The sequence below is a fragment of the Osmerus mordax genome, chromosome 19, assembly GCF_038355195.1.
Source record: "Osmerus mordax isolate fOsmMor3 chromosome 19, fOsmMor3.pri, whole genome shotgun sequence".
NCBI classification, from domain to species: Eukaryota; Metazoa; Chordata; class Actinopteri; order Osmeriformes; family Osmeridae; genus Osmerus; species Osmerus mordax.
In genome coordinates this window covers 1,500,089-1,517,009 of record NC_090068.1, presented here as the reverse complement: position 1 = coordinate 1,517,009, position 16,921 = coordinate 1,500,089, and positions in this window count along the sequence as shown.

The window sequence follows — 16,921 nt, the reverse complement described above, 5'->3', positions numbered from 1 at the left end:
GAACAGGCTCTGGCTTGACTTTTAGCCTGACACCGATCAGGCTAGTTCCGAAGTATAAGTTACCTTGGTTACGTAGCTAGAACTAACATAAGCCACCTTAATGGAACTCTCGCTTAAGTAAGTGAGACTTAGCGAAATAAGTCTCGCTTTTCCTTAATCGACGTTGATGGAACACCCCCCAGGTCTCTTTTTTATCAGTCAGGGTTAAATAACTGTCCACAAGCTATGATAACCATCCAAACGCATCATTATTGTTCTACAATGTGTTATATGAGTGTCTGCTAAAATGACTAAATGTAAATGTAAACATATTTAATATAAAATACATTTGTGAATTATTGTTCCCTCTACCACTTGATTATTTATGGTATAACATATAATGATCAACTTTCACGTTGCTTATTAAAAACAAAGCACTGCTTTTAAAATTAAGGTGTCTCCGTCTCTTTCTCCCCAATAAAACAGGTTTTTACTTCTCCTTTGTTGTATCTTATTTCACACTTGGTGTTCACAGTTGCATAAACAATGCACACGTCATACAGGAACATTCCCCCAAGGCAAGTAGGGTAAAGTGCCTGGCCCAAGGACACACCACCATTTGCACGGCCGGGGAATCGAACCAGCAACCTTCTGATGACTAGCCCTGATTACTAACCGCTCAGCCACCTGACTCCCCTCCTGACTATTACAGGCAAAAAAGTGTAGCCCAGCAAAACAAAGGGATACATTTTCAAAGTATAAGATTTACATTACATTTACATTTATTCATTTAGCAGACGCTTTTATCCAAAGCGACTTCCAAGAGAGAGCTTTAGAAAGTGCATAGGTCACTGATCATAACCACAAGATAGCCAAAAAACATCTCGAGTAGCCAAAACATGAAGCACACATTGTGAACAACCAAAGTAAGTGCCAACGGGAAGAACCATAAGAGCATGTAGTTAAACAAGTTACAATTAAACAACCTGAACCGCTATAAGTGCAAGTGTACCTGTGGAAAAAAGCAAGCAACAGTAATAAAACAATATATCACAGCGAGAACAAAAATTTAAAACAGTTACCACTAACCACAAGAGCAACAAGTCTCTAAGCAAGAGTCATTGTGATCATTGAGGAAACTAACATCGGGTCAAGCGAACCATTCCTAAGTACCGTTGTACTCCCGGAACAAGTGCGTCTTGAGCCTTTTCTTGAAGGTGGAGAGACAGTCAGTATCTCTGATGGAGGTGGGGAGTTGATTCCACCACTGGGGGGCCAGACAGGAGAAGAGCTTGTGTTGGGACCGGGCGGTCTTGAGCGGTGGGACCACCAGGCGGTTGTCTGAAGAAGACCGTAGGTGACGGTTGTGGAAGAAATTGGGATTTCCTGTGTGCTTACATTAATCACTAATCAATATAACTAGTCATTGGATACTAGTTAGTATGTTCTCATGTAAGCTTGCTATTAATAAGAGTAGATTGTGTCTATGTGTCAGGGTTAATAGATGTTCGTGATCAGGAGAAAGTACTGGGTAAACGTCCTTTGTCATGACTACAAGGAGAGCTCCAACTATGAACTCTCTAGTGTGAGAGTTGTCATGTGTTGGGAGCAGTGAATATTTTTCTCTGAGACTGTTGTAACGTCATTCCTGCCTGACTGTCACAATCTATGTTTACATTCTTGTGCCCTATAAAAGATGGTCCTCCGGCTTTTGGAGCGGAGAGAGACCTGGTTGAGACCTAAGCTTGGTGTTGTGTTGTCATTTATGGTCAGAAAACTGGTTTTCTCTCCCAATCTGCAGATTGATAAATACGTATTAAAATCCAGAACTCAACTGAACTTAGTCACTCCGTTTATGAAGAGACGGACAAACACTTTCTTCATCACGGTTGGGGGTGTAAGGCTGCAGGAGAGACTTGTTGTAGACGGGTGCAGTCCCGTTCACTGCTCGGAAGGTCAATACCAGGGTCTTGAATCTGATACGGGCCATGATAGGTAGCCAGTGGAGAGAGATGAGGAGCGGGGTAACATGGGAGCGTCTGGGTAGATTGTAGACCAGGCGGGCCGCTGCGTTCTGAATCCTCTGAAGAGGGCGGGTTGCACATGCTGGGAGACCAGCGAGCAGCGAGTTGCAATAGTCCAACTTGGAGAGGACAAGTGCTTGGACTAGCAGCTGGGTGGAGTGCTCAGACAAGTATCTCCTGATCTTCCGGATGTTGTAGAGGGTGAATCTACACGACCGGGAGACCGCAGCAATGTGGGCCGTGAGGGAGAGCTTGTTGTCCATGGTAACCCCAAGGTTCCTGGCAGAGGATGAAGGGGTCACCGTCGCAGATCCCAGGGTGATTGAGAGATCGTGGGAGATGGAGGGTTTAGCCGGGATGATGAGAAGTTCTGTTTTGGCGAGGTTCAGCTGGAGGTGGTGCTCGGTCATCCAGGCGGAGATGTCTGTGAGGCAGGCCTCAATCCTAGCTGAGATCCCCGGATCGGTCGGGGGGAACGACAGGTACAGCTGCGTGTCGTCAGCGTAGCAGTGGTAGGAGAAGCCATGAGAGGTGATGATTGGTCCAAGTGAGGTGGTGTACAGAGAGAAGAGGATGGGTCCAAGGACGGAGCCCTGTGGGACACCAGTGGAGAGCTGGCGAGGTCCCGACAGTTTGCCTCCCCAGGAAACCTGGTAGGATCTTCCCGACAGGTAGGATGAGATCCACTGGAGTGCAGTGCCAGTGATGCCCATCTCAGAAAGTCTGGCGAGCAGGATCTGGTGGTTAACCGTATCAAACGCTGCAGAAAGGTCCAGCAGAATGATGACGGATGACCTGGAAGCCGCTCTGGCAGACTGGAGGGCAGTGGTGACTGAAAGGAGGGCAGTCTCTGTGGAGTGGCCAGTCTTGAAGCCCGATTGGTTGGGGTCAAGCAGGTTGTTCTGAGAGAGAAAGTTAGACAGTTGGTTAGATACAGCACGTTCAATTGTTTTTGAAAGGAAGGGTAACAGTGATACCGGTCTGTAGTTCTGGAGGACGGCAGGGTTAAGGGAGGGTTTTTTGAATAGAGGGGTAACTCTAGCCTGTTTGAAGGCAGAGGGGAAGGTGCCAGAGGTAAGAGAGGAGTTTAGGACATGGAGAAGAAAAGTTATGATGGAGGGGGAGATGGTTTGAAAGAGAGGTGAGGGGATAGGATCAAGGGGACAGGAGGTGGGGCGATGAGAGAGAATGAGGTCAGAGATCTCTGCCTCAGACAGGGGAGAAAAAGAGTTTAGACATTTAGTTGGGTCAGTCATGGAGGGTGAGAGGGTAGGAAAGGTGGGTTTAGGGAACCGACTGCTAATGTTGGCAACTTTTTTCTCAAAGAAGGAGGAGAAGTCGTCTGCTGTCAGGGTGGAGGGAGGGGTTGGGGGAGGTGGGTTAAGAAGGGTGGAGAAGGTAGAAAAAAGTTTGTGGGGGTTTGAAGCGGAGTTGATTTTGTTCAGAAAGTAGAGGGTTTTAGCACCAGTTATGTGAGAAGAGAAGGATTTGAGGAGGGAGTGATACTTAAGATAGTAGAGCTGATTTAGGGAGTCAGTTGGCTGAGCGGTTAGGGAAGTGGGCTGGTAATCAGAAGGTTGCCAGTTCGATTCCCGGCCGTGCCAATTGACGTTGTGTTCTTGGGCAAGGCACTTCACCCTACTTGCCTCGGGGAGAATGTCCCTGTACTTAATGGGCGAAGCTAGTTCAGGCATGGAACTCGGGCAGCGCGCGCCATATCACCCATCGCCGTGTTCTCAGCCCATAGGCTTAGCTTGATAGGCGGCGCTATAAAGTCGCACACATGTACGCACACGCGTCCTCGATTCCCCTTGTGTTCTGCGCTGCTGCCACCCACCACCCTCCCCCATGTGGTCTATCTGTTCTCCCAGTGGGGGATTTAACTTGTTGCTCCCTGCCTCATGTCATGCATGCTGCAGTGAAGGCAGGGAGCACTTCCCCATGTACATCCATTTCACCAATGTTAAACCATTTGTCAAGTGTATGAATAAATGGTGAAATCAATCACGTGAGTGTCTTGACTGAACTGTAAGTCGCTCTGGATAAGAGCGCCTGCTAAATGACTAAATGTAAATTTAAGTTTGTTCAAATAAAAACATGATTTATGCATGTTTAAGAACAATTTGCTGTGTTTAAAGAGGCAGACACATGTTTCAGAGCCAATATCTGTCTGTATCTGTGGTTGTTCAACTGAAATTAAACTGTTGTCAATGTCAGAAGAAAAATTTGAATCACTCTTGTCCTAAGTACTAATTCCTGATTGATTTCACATAACAGTGACTAATGAAAAAACATCAGGCCATGGCCTCTGACTGCTGGTCATCACACCAAAGGTATATATTTATTTTCAAGACATTTGCTCTGCATTTGGGTCTTTAGTCTCCAAAAGTGTGTTCATCTTTAAAATAATCAGGAATACAACACAACATAAATGCAATCTTTAAGCAGGTGCTTCTTTATATTAGTTGGCCACATCACTTTCTCTGTGATGACAGAAGTAGTGCACTAGCCCTTGTATTTGAATGTATCTGTTTGGTTTTTATGTCTACATTCTTGTAAAAGGTGATGCCAAAATCTCCCTTCTCTGAAGTTCTCCTATATTGTAAATTCCTTGTTTGAGGTTTCACATGTGGATGTATTGCCCATATTACATTGACTCTGATCCAATGTTATTATCCCTTGGACATGCTCTCCTTTTTGAAAATCTATTTTCACCATTAGAGATTGAACCTACCCACCTGAGCTAGAAGCAGTGGTTTTAGATGTTCTCTTGCACAGTGGTCTTAATTGGTAATATGTGATAAAGCCATATTGAAAGTTAACTGTTACTGGAAGAACAACTGTGATAATAAATGAAGAATACAGTGTGTTCTTAAATAAAGTAGCTTCAAAATGTCCAGCATCAGTCTGAGTAATTTTCGTTATGTTGATCAGGAAATGTTCAAATTATGTACCACTTTTGCAGAAAGTATTTTAATTGAAGAACTGATTCAGTCCTGACTAGCAACATACAGTCAAATGTTTACTTGGGAGGTTGGATTCTAGAGTACATTTTCAATACAGACTAAAAAAGATATAAATATTGGTGCTGGTAGAGATTTAAGATTGAACCCAGGAAGGCCATACATCCATCACAATTATCCCATTTGCCATTTGAGACCTTGAGGTTGATGATTGATTGCTTTTCCTGTCTATGACTCTGTGGGGGGTTGACTCATGTCAGGCATGTTTACACTAACGTTAATCAGAAAAGGTGATGGACAAACGATGTCTTTATCATTGGACTGTCATGATCTTGGGTGGGTCTAAACCTGAGGAAGTAGTATTTCCAGACAGCAGTTTGGTAGATCAATTGACTTGGTTCTGATTACATAAAAAAAAAAAAAAATCTTCACATTTAGTCATTTATCGGACTCTCTTATCCAGAGCGACTTACAGTAAGTACAGGGACATTCTCCCCCGAGGCAAGTAGGGTGAAGTGCCTTGCCCAAGGACACAACATCATTTGGCATGGCCGGGAATCGAACTGGCAACCTTCAGATTACTAGCCCGACTCCCTGACTCCCTGATTACAATCCAAAGTAAGGTAACACCTGCTGTAATATTTTTAAATGCATTTCATTTTGCTCCGGAATATTAGAGCTACAACTTTCCAACAAACCAGGTGAAAACTGTAATTATTAAGGATGCAACTAACTTGACTTGACTTTAATGCTAAGACAAAAAATAAATAATGAAATAACATTTTTCATAAAATAAATACTTTACATGCAAGTGCCAGAATGAGAGGTCTGTTATTTAAGATGCAACATGAGTAAACATTCTTACCCATGACCCCATTATCTTCTATGATGGATATCTTCTTGTGCTTCATTGACATTGTGGTTTTTGCGTTGTTGTGCTGAGTACCTATTTTCCTCATGCATCTTATTAAGATGGCAAGGGTAATGCTTAGTTGCACACTACTGTGCTTAGCCAAGGCCGCTCTCCAGTGGCCTTTCACTAAGACAGAGATGCTGTACGCGGAAAATAAATCATACCTCGTCCAAAAAGTGTTTTTTTCCCAGAATTTGCCGACAGTCTTTCAATGTTGACTTTGTTCCTGAAACTTGTTTGTATTGTGAGACCAGATTTGTAAGTTGACCTGAAGTTACACACTGAGAGGTATGTAGAGACGCACAATACACGGCAACCTATAAGCCCCAGACATATTTAATATTTAAGCATCCCCATTATTTTACAGTATGCACAGCAAACCATGGGAACTCACCATGTCAAGCCATCACTTGTGCAAGGGGAGAAGTAAGGGGAGAATCGTGGGAGATTGGGGAGGGTTGAAACCAATAGATGCTGAGCTTTCCTGTCATTCTTTATCAACGGCTGGCTCACGCCCCCCTGCTCCCTGTCGGCTCTCATTTCCATGAATCATTAACTCGCACTCAGGTCCTGAAAGCCAAGTAACTTTCAGGCGAGACGGTAAGAGACGGGGGAAAGAGTGAGGTTTGTCACTTTGGACGTGTATTGACTTGTTTTCTCTGCAGAATACTTGAAAAGAAATGGGGAGCCTTGGTAGTTTATGTGAAGATAGCTCAGATACTATCAATTTTTTTTACCACACCTCTTTGAGGGTGGTTTTTTTCCTTTTGAATTTCTATTAAGAATGCATCATTCTGTAGAAAATACTTACATAAATGCTTTATTTTTGGCAAAGGTTGAAAAGTTAAAGACCTCAAATAGGAGATAACGTTGACAGATGTGTGTGGAGTGGTATGTCAAGTTGGCAGCCAAACTGCATGAAGATACGTGTGGGAGGAACTGTGTACAGCTTGTTATATTTCAGATGTGTGCAGTTCACCATAGAGTTCAACCCTTACAGATGTGTGCTTATTTAAAGACCTATAAAAAGTAAGAAGCAAGTTTCACCACTCAATGCGCAACTGTACACTAGGTACCGTTTCAAGGTTGCCTTTAATTGAAGCTGTAATTGCTTGCATCTTAAGAAAGAAGGTGTTAGAGCTCATTTATTCACGAAAGGGCAATAGTCTGGTCTGACCGATTCAGCCTATCTCTCCAGGGGCCAAAGGAAGCTGATCCACTGACTGATGTATTTTGTGGTCCACCTAGGTCTATTAGCACCTGAATAAAAAGAAAGTTTTCTAATGAATCTAGGTGCCTTCCTTTGTAAGAAAGAGCAAAAGATTTTTAACAAAGGTGGAAAGTACAAGAAAAGTTCAAGACCATTTGCCTCCGTGTAAACTTTTTTTTGTCTCACTTTGAGTGTTTATTCCTGATAAATATGTTCTTGAATCCAGTTTTTTTGCATTGTAAACATACATTTATGGTTGTAAATGTATGTTTACAATGCAAAAAAACTGGATGAACTTATACAGTTGTGATTATGGGTAACTCATTGCTATTGAGAGCAAGGAGTCATGATGGTGCTATCCCTGAGACTGACAGGTCAAGAGCCCAGTACTGACATTGGGAGTGTCTGACTGTGGGAGCGGCATTCTACACTTCATCATCTTGTCACCGACTCAAGGCAACAGTATGATAACTAGTCCAAATTCCTTTGGGGAATAGGGGCTGTGAATGCATGACTATGTAATGGAGAATTGATGGAGTGGTAGACACTTTACAATAGTTACTCCTATTTGGTCCCAGTGATTCCTCAAGATTTACAAAATATATATTTTATTGAACAAATCAATGCCCGGTGGATAAAAAAGAAAATTCAATTGGTTGGATGTAGGGCTGGATCTAAGGCTTTTATGAATAAATATGAAGTCTGTACTAACGCCTAGTATCACTGTATGTTTTGAAGGTTTAGATAGGTTCATGAATAGTAAACTGTTAGCCAGTCGTGACATTTTTTATTAAATTATTTTTATGCTTTATTTGCCAAAAGCATTAATGCCTGACTTGACTCCAGCAAACAACACAGGGGGACAGAATGGCCGGTTTGTAGGTGTAATGATGCAAACACAATTCTTCTATCACTGTTAGGCATCCAGAGGCAACCCTCAAAGCATGATAGCTAAAGATACCGAAGAATGTTTAAAAAGCAGGACGTGCTAGAAACAAGTGGCAAGAATAAACTGTCAGAGATATTGGCGCTTTAATGGCACAACACTAAGTTCTCGCTCCATGTTACAGAGAGACCCTATTGTTCTTCAAACCCCCGAGGGTTGATAACAACTGTGTCCATATGGAATGAAAATATGTGTGTGTGTGTATGTATGTGGGTGTGAGAGTGACTGTGAGTGAGTGTTCGTGATCATGACATTCATACTGTTGCTGGCGTAATCACCTGCATTCCATAGCTCTCTGAATGAATAATTCATCAATATGCCAGCCCATCCATCTCCAATGTGTTGCTGCACGTGTGTTTAGCTATGCTGATTAGCTGACAGCCCATGTACTGCACCACCAAAGCAGTGAAGTGGTTTCACATGTGTATGTCTCCAGGGCATGTATGGCATGACATAAAATGATTAACCATTTAGTTCTATGGGAGCTGAGTTAAATGGATTCGCTTAAATGAGCTCCTACTCCGAATTATTAGTAAACTGTGATGAAAAACAAATCATTATGACAGAGCATGTTACAAGTTAAAAAAAAGACTTTGAGTACTAAGTGGTCTTTAACATATCTTGTGGTCTTTGTCAGGTAGGATAAGTGAATGGATGGAATACTGTCGTTTTCACAATCTGTGTGCAGTACTCTAATAGAGTATGAGTCATAAATCAGCAAAGGAAAATGTATTGAATGCCTGACGCTTGAAGCTAACATTCAAGACCATTTTCTTTGGTTAAGGAAAGTTTCAAACTTATTTTAATGATGGACTGGATACTGTATGACACATCTGTTTGAATTCACACAGGAACATGTTGAAAGGGGCTATGGCATACCGTAATGCATAATTTGAGGTTTTGCAATAAATGATCATTGACTAGGGTGGTCTTATGTGTACAGGAGAAAATTATGAATAATTTATTAAGTAAACATTTAATGCTAACATCAATCAACCAATATCATTTGTGTTATTAATTAACAAAATGTGTTATATTGTTCCACTGCAAGATTATGCATTTTTATTATTCTAATAATCACGTGCCAAGGTAAAACATAGGCCTTGGGAACACTGAGGATAATAAAATAAATAAATAATGGACCACAAAAGATACGAGAAATGGCTGATGAAAAGCAACAGTCCGCATGTGGGTTCCTTTCTAAAGAAAGGTGCTGACAAGAAATCCTCTGGAACTCGGCAGGTTTACACTGCACCGAAGATGGCTTCAACTAGTTATATTTGATGGGCAAGATGAGACTCCTGGAAGACTCCTGTCTCCGGCAAAGTTCTTCAGTGACGTTGGAGTGATGCAAGTAAACCCATTACAAGAGCTGAAACATCAGATTCCTATCTTGTGTTCACATAATATCATGGATGAAACATTGTACTTCACCATTAGACACCACTGTATCAAAACAATATTGTCCACAGCTCTATGGAGACAAACTAAATGTTGGAAGAAAACCTCAATCCACATTCACACAGGAACATGTTGAAAGAACTTGGTCTACAGATACAGCCATGCGTATTGTAATTTGAGGTTTTAGTACATTCTTATACCTACACTGTATTTAAACTGTTTGGAATAAGGGAAATGTACTCATCTGGAAAAACAACAACATTGGAATCAGATAAAGGAGACATTAAACTGTAAACATGGGTGTTGTCTTCTTGTTTATAGGATACATAGATCCCATGACCAAAGCAAACAGTGATTCAGGTGTTATTTACTGGAATGGTCATTCCAACACCCCTGGGTATACAATACAGTCAACAACCAGAACTTTCAATTCTGTGTCCCCATTAGAACTAAGTTGGAAGCTCACGGGTAATCAACACAACTGCTCTATTTTCCTGTCCATGTTCTATGTATTTTAGACCTTTAACCCTTGTGTTATCTTCGGGTCATTCTGACCCATCAGTCATTGTGACCCACCTTCGTATTGCGACAAATTTACCTCATACAAAAACAAAGTGAAGCATTTTCTTTTAACTGTCGGGCTGTCTCAGACCCCCCACATTGGAATGGTTAAAAGAAAATTATTTTTATTTGTTTTTGTATTGGGTAAAATTGGGTAAACACAACGATGGTTCGTTATGAACCTTTGGGTCATGTGACCCGAAGGCAGCACAAGGGTTAAACATCTTTTGGAATGGAAAAAAAGGAAGAAGATTGGAGGGATTCTGAAGCTTCAGAGTACATTAAAGCCTACACTGGGCCTGAAATATCCCTCAAGAAAATTGTGTTTGCCTAGGGCTATAACTCATCAACTTAGTTATGTTCAAGGGCAAAAAAAAACAGTCTCTTTGGGACTTCTTTTAAGTTGGCCCTGCTTTCTCTTTCATTATCATATCATCCCCAAAGACTAGATTGCTGCTCAGACTTTGCTGTGAACTTTTATCATGGACTCCTCAATAGAATGCAAGACATGTAACCAGTGTTACAGCAAGAGCATGGGTTGCTGTGGCAGCCCAGCCCTCGTAAGGCCGTCCTCTGTTAATACATTCTGTTTGAAGTATTGTCACATTTTGGAACAGGAGCCTCATATGCCAAATACACAGACTGTATCGATTTAGTTTTGCTTAGCTTTTTGTTTTATATAAGTGAGTAGATTGACAAAATGAAATGACACAGACCCAACTTCAATGAAATACTGACCTAACTGGGAGTGTTTAGATATTGGACCTTTTTAATTATTCAGTTCTCTTGCTGAATCATGATGATGGAGAAAATTATGAACATGAAGCTCATGGGGGGCACACATAAACCTAGGTTGATATTTAAATTTAATTCAAACACTTTCTGCTTTTGACGCACAAAATGAATTTGAGAATACAGGTAGTTTGAAATTGTGCCTCAGATCTCAGACTCTGCAGGCCTATTTGCAATGTGAAAGTGGTATCACACAATAGGATGGGCAAAATTGAAAAAGTCTACTGCAAAGCTATTCCATTCACATCTCCAATTGTGAATTCCTTTGGTTTTTATTTGCAGTCAATCAAAACAGTGACTGAATAGTAAAATGATTGTGATTGCGATGCAAAACTGGATGAAAATCTACCACAGCAGAGTTTGATGTATGATGCTAATCTGTGTGAAAGCTGTGTGGTGAGGGAAATAATGATACCACACATGATGGCAGTTTTCTCACTGAATCCAAAATTATGATTCAATATACTTCTGCCAAAAAAGAATACTTTCAAGACAGTATTATTCAACAATCAATTGATTGATTTCAGATTTTTTATTTCAAAACTGTGAAAGACATGCATCAGTTAAAGTGTGTCAACCACTTTGTAATTGCAAACACAACCACACAAAGATTTTTTAAGACCTGTCTATAACAATATATACTTAAATCATATTTTCTGGCATACACTACTTTTCTTTTTAAGATAAATATTTAATTAAATTATCATTACTGATGATGAAGAAAGTGTTTTGTCCGTATCTTCATAAACGGAGTGACTAAGTTCAGTTAAGTTCTGGATTTTAATACGTATTTATCAATCTGCAGATTGGGAGAGAAAACCAGTCTTCTGCCCATAAATGACAACACAACACCAAGCTTAGGTCTCAACCAGGTCTCTCCCAGCTCCGAAAGCCGGAGGACCATCTTTTATAGGGCACAAGAATGTAAACATAGATTGTGACAGTCAGGCAGTAATGACGTTTCACCAGTCTCAGAGAAAGAGATTCACTGCTCCCAACACATGACAACTCTCAGACTAGAGAGTTCATAGTTGGAGCTCTCCTTGTAGTCATGACAAGGAACGTTTAGCCAGTACTTTCTCCTGACCCCGAACATCTATTAACCCTGACACATAGACACAATATACTCTTATTAATAGCAATCTTACATGAGAACGTACTAACTAGTATCCAATGACTAGTTCTATTGATTAGTGAATAATGTAAGCACACCGGAAATCCCAATTTCTTCCACACTGACAAGCCAATTAAGGAGCCTTCACTCAAATTTTTGAATATTATTTTCTAGTGCTGTCAAACGATTTTTTTTTAAATCGCGATTAATCGCATTAATATCACAGTTAGCTCACAGTTAATCGCACATTTTTATCTATTATAAATGTCCCTTGATTTCTTTTTGTCCCATTATTTTTTCTCATTTTAATGCTCTTGTGAACATGGAAAAGTAGATTGGCTTGCAAACGTTTTTTTTCAAAATTGAAATCGCCTGGCTTTGACAAGGGGGCGGAGCATTCGCATCAGCTGTGTGGTTGGCCATCAAGTGGTATTTCAGACGGGACGTGCTGCGATGATAGCTCAGTTCACAACGACAAAACACACAGATCACTTTGGTCTTGTCAATGGAACCATTTGGCAACTTTTTAACCCTTGTGTTATCTTTGGATCATTCTGACCCATCAGTCATTGTGACCCACCGTCGTATTGCGGCAACTTTACCGCATACAAAAACAAAGTGAAGCATTTTCTTTTAACCGTTGGGCTGTCTCAGACCCCCGACATTGCGAAGGTTAAAAGAAAATTATTTTTATTTGTTTTTGTATTGGGTAAAATTGGGTAAACACAAAGATGGTTTGTTATGAACCTTTGGGTCATGTGACCCGAAGGCAGCACAAGGGTTAAAAGTAAACTTTCCATTCAGAATCTTATTGGCATCCATTTCGGCGTCTTGCGCTCGCCATCCACTCAAAACGTAACGTTAGCCTACTACTCTTCAGCCGGCTCGCAAGCCCAAACAAGTGTGTGCGACCTGCCTGTTGTTTTGTTTCCGGTCTAGCTAGATCCGGTGTGGTGTTGTAGTTTTTCTAACGTCGCTAGTTGTTGCAACGGCATGTGAAAAAACTCCAACGTTTTCTAGGCCAAAAAGAATGTTAATCTCGCGATAAAAAAACGCAGTTAAAATGAGTTCGCGTTAACGCCGTTAATAACGCGTTTAACTGACAGCACTATTATTTTCGTCTGAGTTTGTTCAGATGAATAGAACAGAAAGAAATACCTTAGAACTCATCTCACAACTAGCCTTTTGAGTTTACAGGGACAATCTTTACATTTAGAGGTTTTATCTGCAATTACAGATTACTAAAGGGGTCGTGGTGGCTACTTGAGTTAGATTAAATTCTGGCTTGCCGTCCGTAAAAGTAAAGCTGCAAAGGCTGTGATAGAAGCCATTTTGACAAGAGGCCAAATGAAACCTCAGGGAATGTCAGGGGAGATATGGGAAACTGACAGGGCAATTGGAAGCCATGGGGTTGGCCGTTTCTAAACCCACACTTTCTAGTGCTTTAATAAAGCTGCCATGGCCGCAGTGGCCCCAGGTCCCCTCTGAATCCAGATGTCAAATCCCACTTCTCTTTCGAAGGGTTTAGTGTTTTTCTTTATAATTTCTCCACTCTGGGTTACCTGTACTCTCAAGTCCCAGATAGCTTAGGGCATCAGCAGTCCCAAAAATATGTGCGGTGACACAGAAAATGGAATGGACTGTCCCCATACTGTCTTTAGTTTCCTTGTCTATACAGTACGTCAGTCCATTCCATCAAAGTTGGCACATTATAGTGTGACAATAGTTTGGCTATAAATCAAATGGTCTTTTCTCATTTACGTGCCAAGAATCTACAGAATGAATCATTTAAATAAAAATGTTTCAATCATTTCTTGCGTTCTTGCATCATGTGTGTAAAAGTGGTATTTTTACAGACTGTATTAACACCATAGGCATGAATAATACATGCATCGTCATCGTTGTCCATCTTTAGCCGAAGAGAAGCCAGATAGGATTAGGTTGGAGATTTCCAACAGTGTTAGATTTACTGCTTCAAATTGAAAATTTTGAGTAAAGACAAGTTTCTTAACATCTGTGTTCAATATCGCCAATTAAAAGTAAATACTCATCAGTTACGAAGCATTTGTTTGTAGGAGTAACGCCAGATATTTCAGGAAACACGTGACCTGGTTTAGCTTTTTTTCTATGACAGTTGTAGCGTTGTTTAGCCTTGATTTTTGCAGATTTCTGTGAAACTTGCAAAAAAAAACATGAACTAGCTAGATTATGTACACTTTAAGCTGAATGTTTGTTTGGCCAATTTGGTTGATTGTGGAAGAAAGTCTAACCTATTTTGGTTATGAGGATCCAGCCATATTGCTACCTCGTTTTTTGGGGAGAGGAATCCATAACTTTAAAACAAAAGATAATATTTCGAATCTGTCTGCTGTTCCACATTGCCCACATAATTCTGTACGTTTCATACGATCTAACATTTTCTATATCTTGTATTGAAAGTGAAATTGAAACTTTGTCGCACTGAAATGTGGAGTTAGACCGAAGAACAGTTTCTTTTCCGTTTTCAGATCAAGTTTTAATGGGCGGAGCCAAAAAATGCCCTATCTACGTCATTGTTACGTCCCTCGCCCTGCTTGTATGTGTGTTCTGTATTGTTGTGTGCTTGTCTTCCCTTCAGTTTCCCCTCATTTTCGTTGCCCGTCAGTGATTGGCTGCCGCCTCCATCTCCCCGTCACCGGTGCACCTCCGCCCATCCATCTCTGTTCAGGATTGGCTGCCGTCACCACTCCCCCGCCGCCAACGCACTACACTCCACCAATCACCTGTCTGTCCGTCCACATTTAAACCCGGTCCTGTGTACTGTTCAGTAGTCTCTAGCCCTGTGTTTTTCTTTTCGGCGTTTGTATGTGGTTTTTGCCGTCGTTGCCGACACTAACGAGACTCGTGTTAAGAGTTATACGTTGTTTTATCACCTGTTTGTCTGTCTAGTTATCGCCGGTGCTCGGTATCGTGCTTTTCGTTGTTTTACTATTAGTTCAGTCGTACAGGGGCTTTGGAACAGGTAAGCTGCCCATGGGCATACACCCCATCACGTAGCTAACCCCTGTTAAACACCCTAGGTAAGGAGCGGGTGCCACCCATGTCTGTTTTATTAGTATAGGGACGTCTTTTGGTTAGGTAGATTAGGACACTTTTGTTGATTACTTTTCTTTGGCACCGCTCGGCTGGGTTTCTCTTTTTGTGTTAAGAATAAACGTTTGTTTGCTTGTACCTCAGTGTGTCTTCGTGTATAGGCTCATTGGGCAGTGTTACGGCCTTTCCCCTAGACAAGGTCCGTAACAGTCATTTCGCCCCATCTACATCAGATCACTGAATGGTTCCTCCTGTTGTACTGTTATTGTAGCTTACATCAGCTCGCTAGCTAGCTTCAGGATGTTTCCCACCACCCGCAACTGCATCTTCCCTGGCTGCAAGAACTCCAGCTGCGCTGCAACGCCATTTAAGTTCCCTATTGATAATGAAAGGAAAAATAGGTGGATAGATTTTGTGAAGAGCCACGCTCATGGAAAGCTTCGGATAAACTCCAAAAGCCGCCTCTGCACTGACCATTTCACGGCGGACAGTTTTAACATGGACCAGAGACAGACGGGGTTCACCAACACACGGCTTCTCTTGCAGCGCGGAGCCGTACCGAGCATCACCCCCCCGGCCGTTCATCCTCCGGTCGCACCTGGACCATCCACCGCCGCCAGCAGTTCATCACTCAGTTCTGTGTGCTTGTTATAATTATACTAGATAACTTTTCCAAAGGTATCTCTGCTATGAGTTAGTGCAAACCGCTAACTTGATATTAGGCTACTCGGTGTAGAATGATGGTATTTTGGTGAAATGGAAGTAGTTGGAGAGCTCACTGTCTGTGCTGTAAATGTTTACTCCTGTGTTACAGCTCAGGGGAATATTTCATTTATATGCATATAAATGAATATATATTTATATATGTTTCAGTCATTGAACAAATACATTCTAATTCTATACTGTTTTGTTCGGCTTGACGTAGCATCCATTATCTGGGTCGTAGGTAGCTTACTTGAGAGAGGCGGCGCCTTCCAGCAAGGGGGCCGAGCTTCAGCTCCTTCAGGCGACACGCCCCCCCAGTCTCGAACAGAGAAGACTGCTGATTTTCTTACGATGTCAAAGCCTAATTTAACATACTTGTCTGTGTTTTTTTTTCATTCGAATTTGGATGGGTAGTTACTAACACATTATTCTGTGGTGTGGTGAACTTGAAACTCGGTTTTTAATTCCACTTTGCAGGATCTTTAAATCTAACAAGCGTGTCAATCAAGTGCTCAGTCAGCAATCCCTATGGGCTTTAAGTGTAGACTTAGCCCATACAGTAGCCTAATGATACGTTTTTTATTATGATAAGTAGGATAGCTACTTGAGTATTGTCTCCTGTTTTTACTTGTAGCCTAGTCCACTGCATCTTGGACACAAATATTGTACTTTGAATTTTCATTTAGCTTTTTATACTTTTACTTTTGAAAAGATGCACAGTTTTGTTTTGTTTTAACACTGGGCAGGCCCGGAGTGGCCATCGGGAGAATCTCCGGTGGGCCGCTCTGCCCGCTCATAAATTGGACCAGCAGATCGCATGCTTTCTCTTAGTTTTTTCACACACCGAATAAAACGTGTTAAGTTACTATGTGACTGATAAGTAAGCTAATAGGCTACACTATGTTTTAATTTAACCCTTGTGCTGCCTTCGGGTCACATGACCCAAAGGTTCATAACGAATCACCGTTGTGTTTACACAATTTTACCCAATATAAAAATAATTTTATTTTAACCTTCACAATGTGGGGGGTCTGAGACAGCCCGACGGTTAAAAGAAAATGCTTCACTTTGTTTTTGTATGCGGTAAAGTTGTCGCAATACGACGGTGGGTCACAATGACTGATGGGTCAGAATGACCCGAAGATAACACAAGGGTTAAATAAGCGCATGATCAGACCGTGCATTAAAAAGTGCAGTTTTCAGTTGTCGCGCATGCTCTCTTTCTCAAACACAAGTGTGTG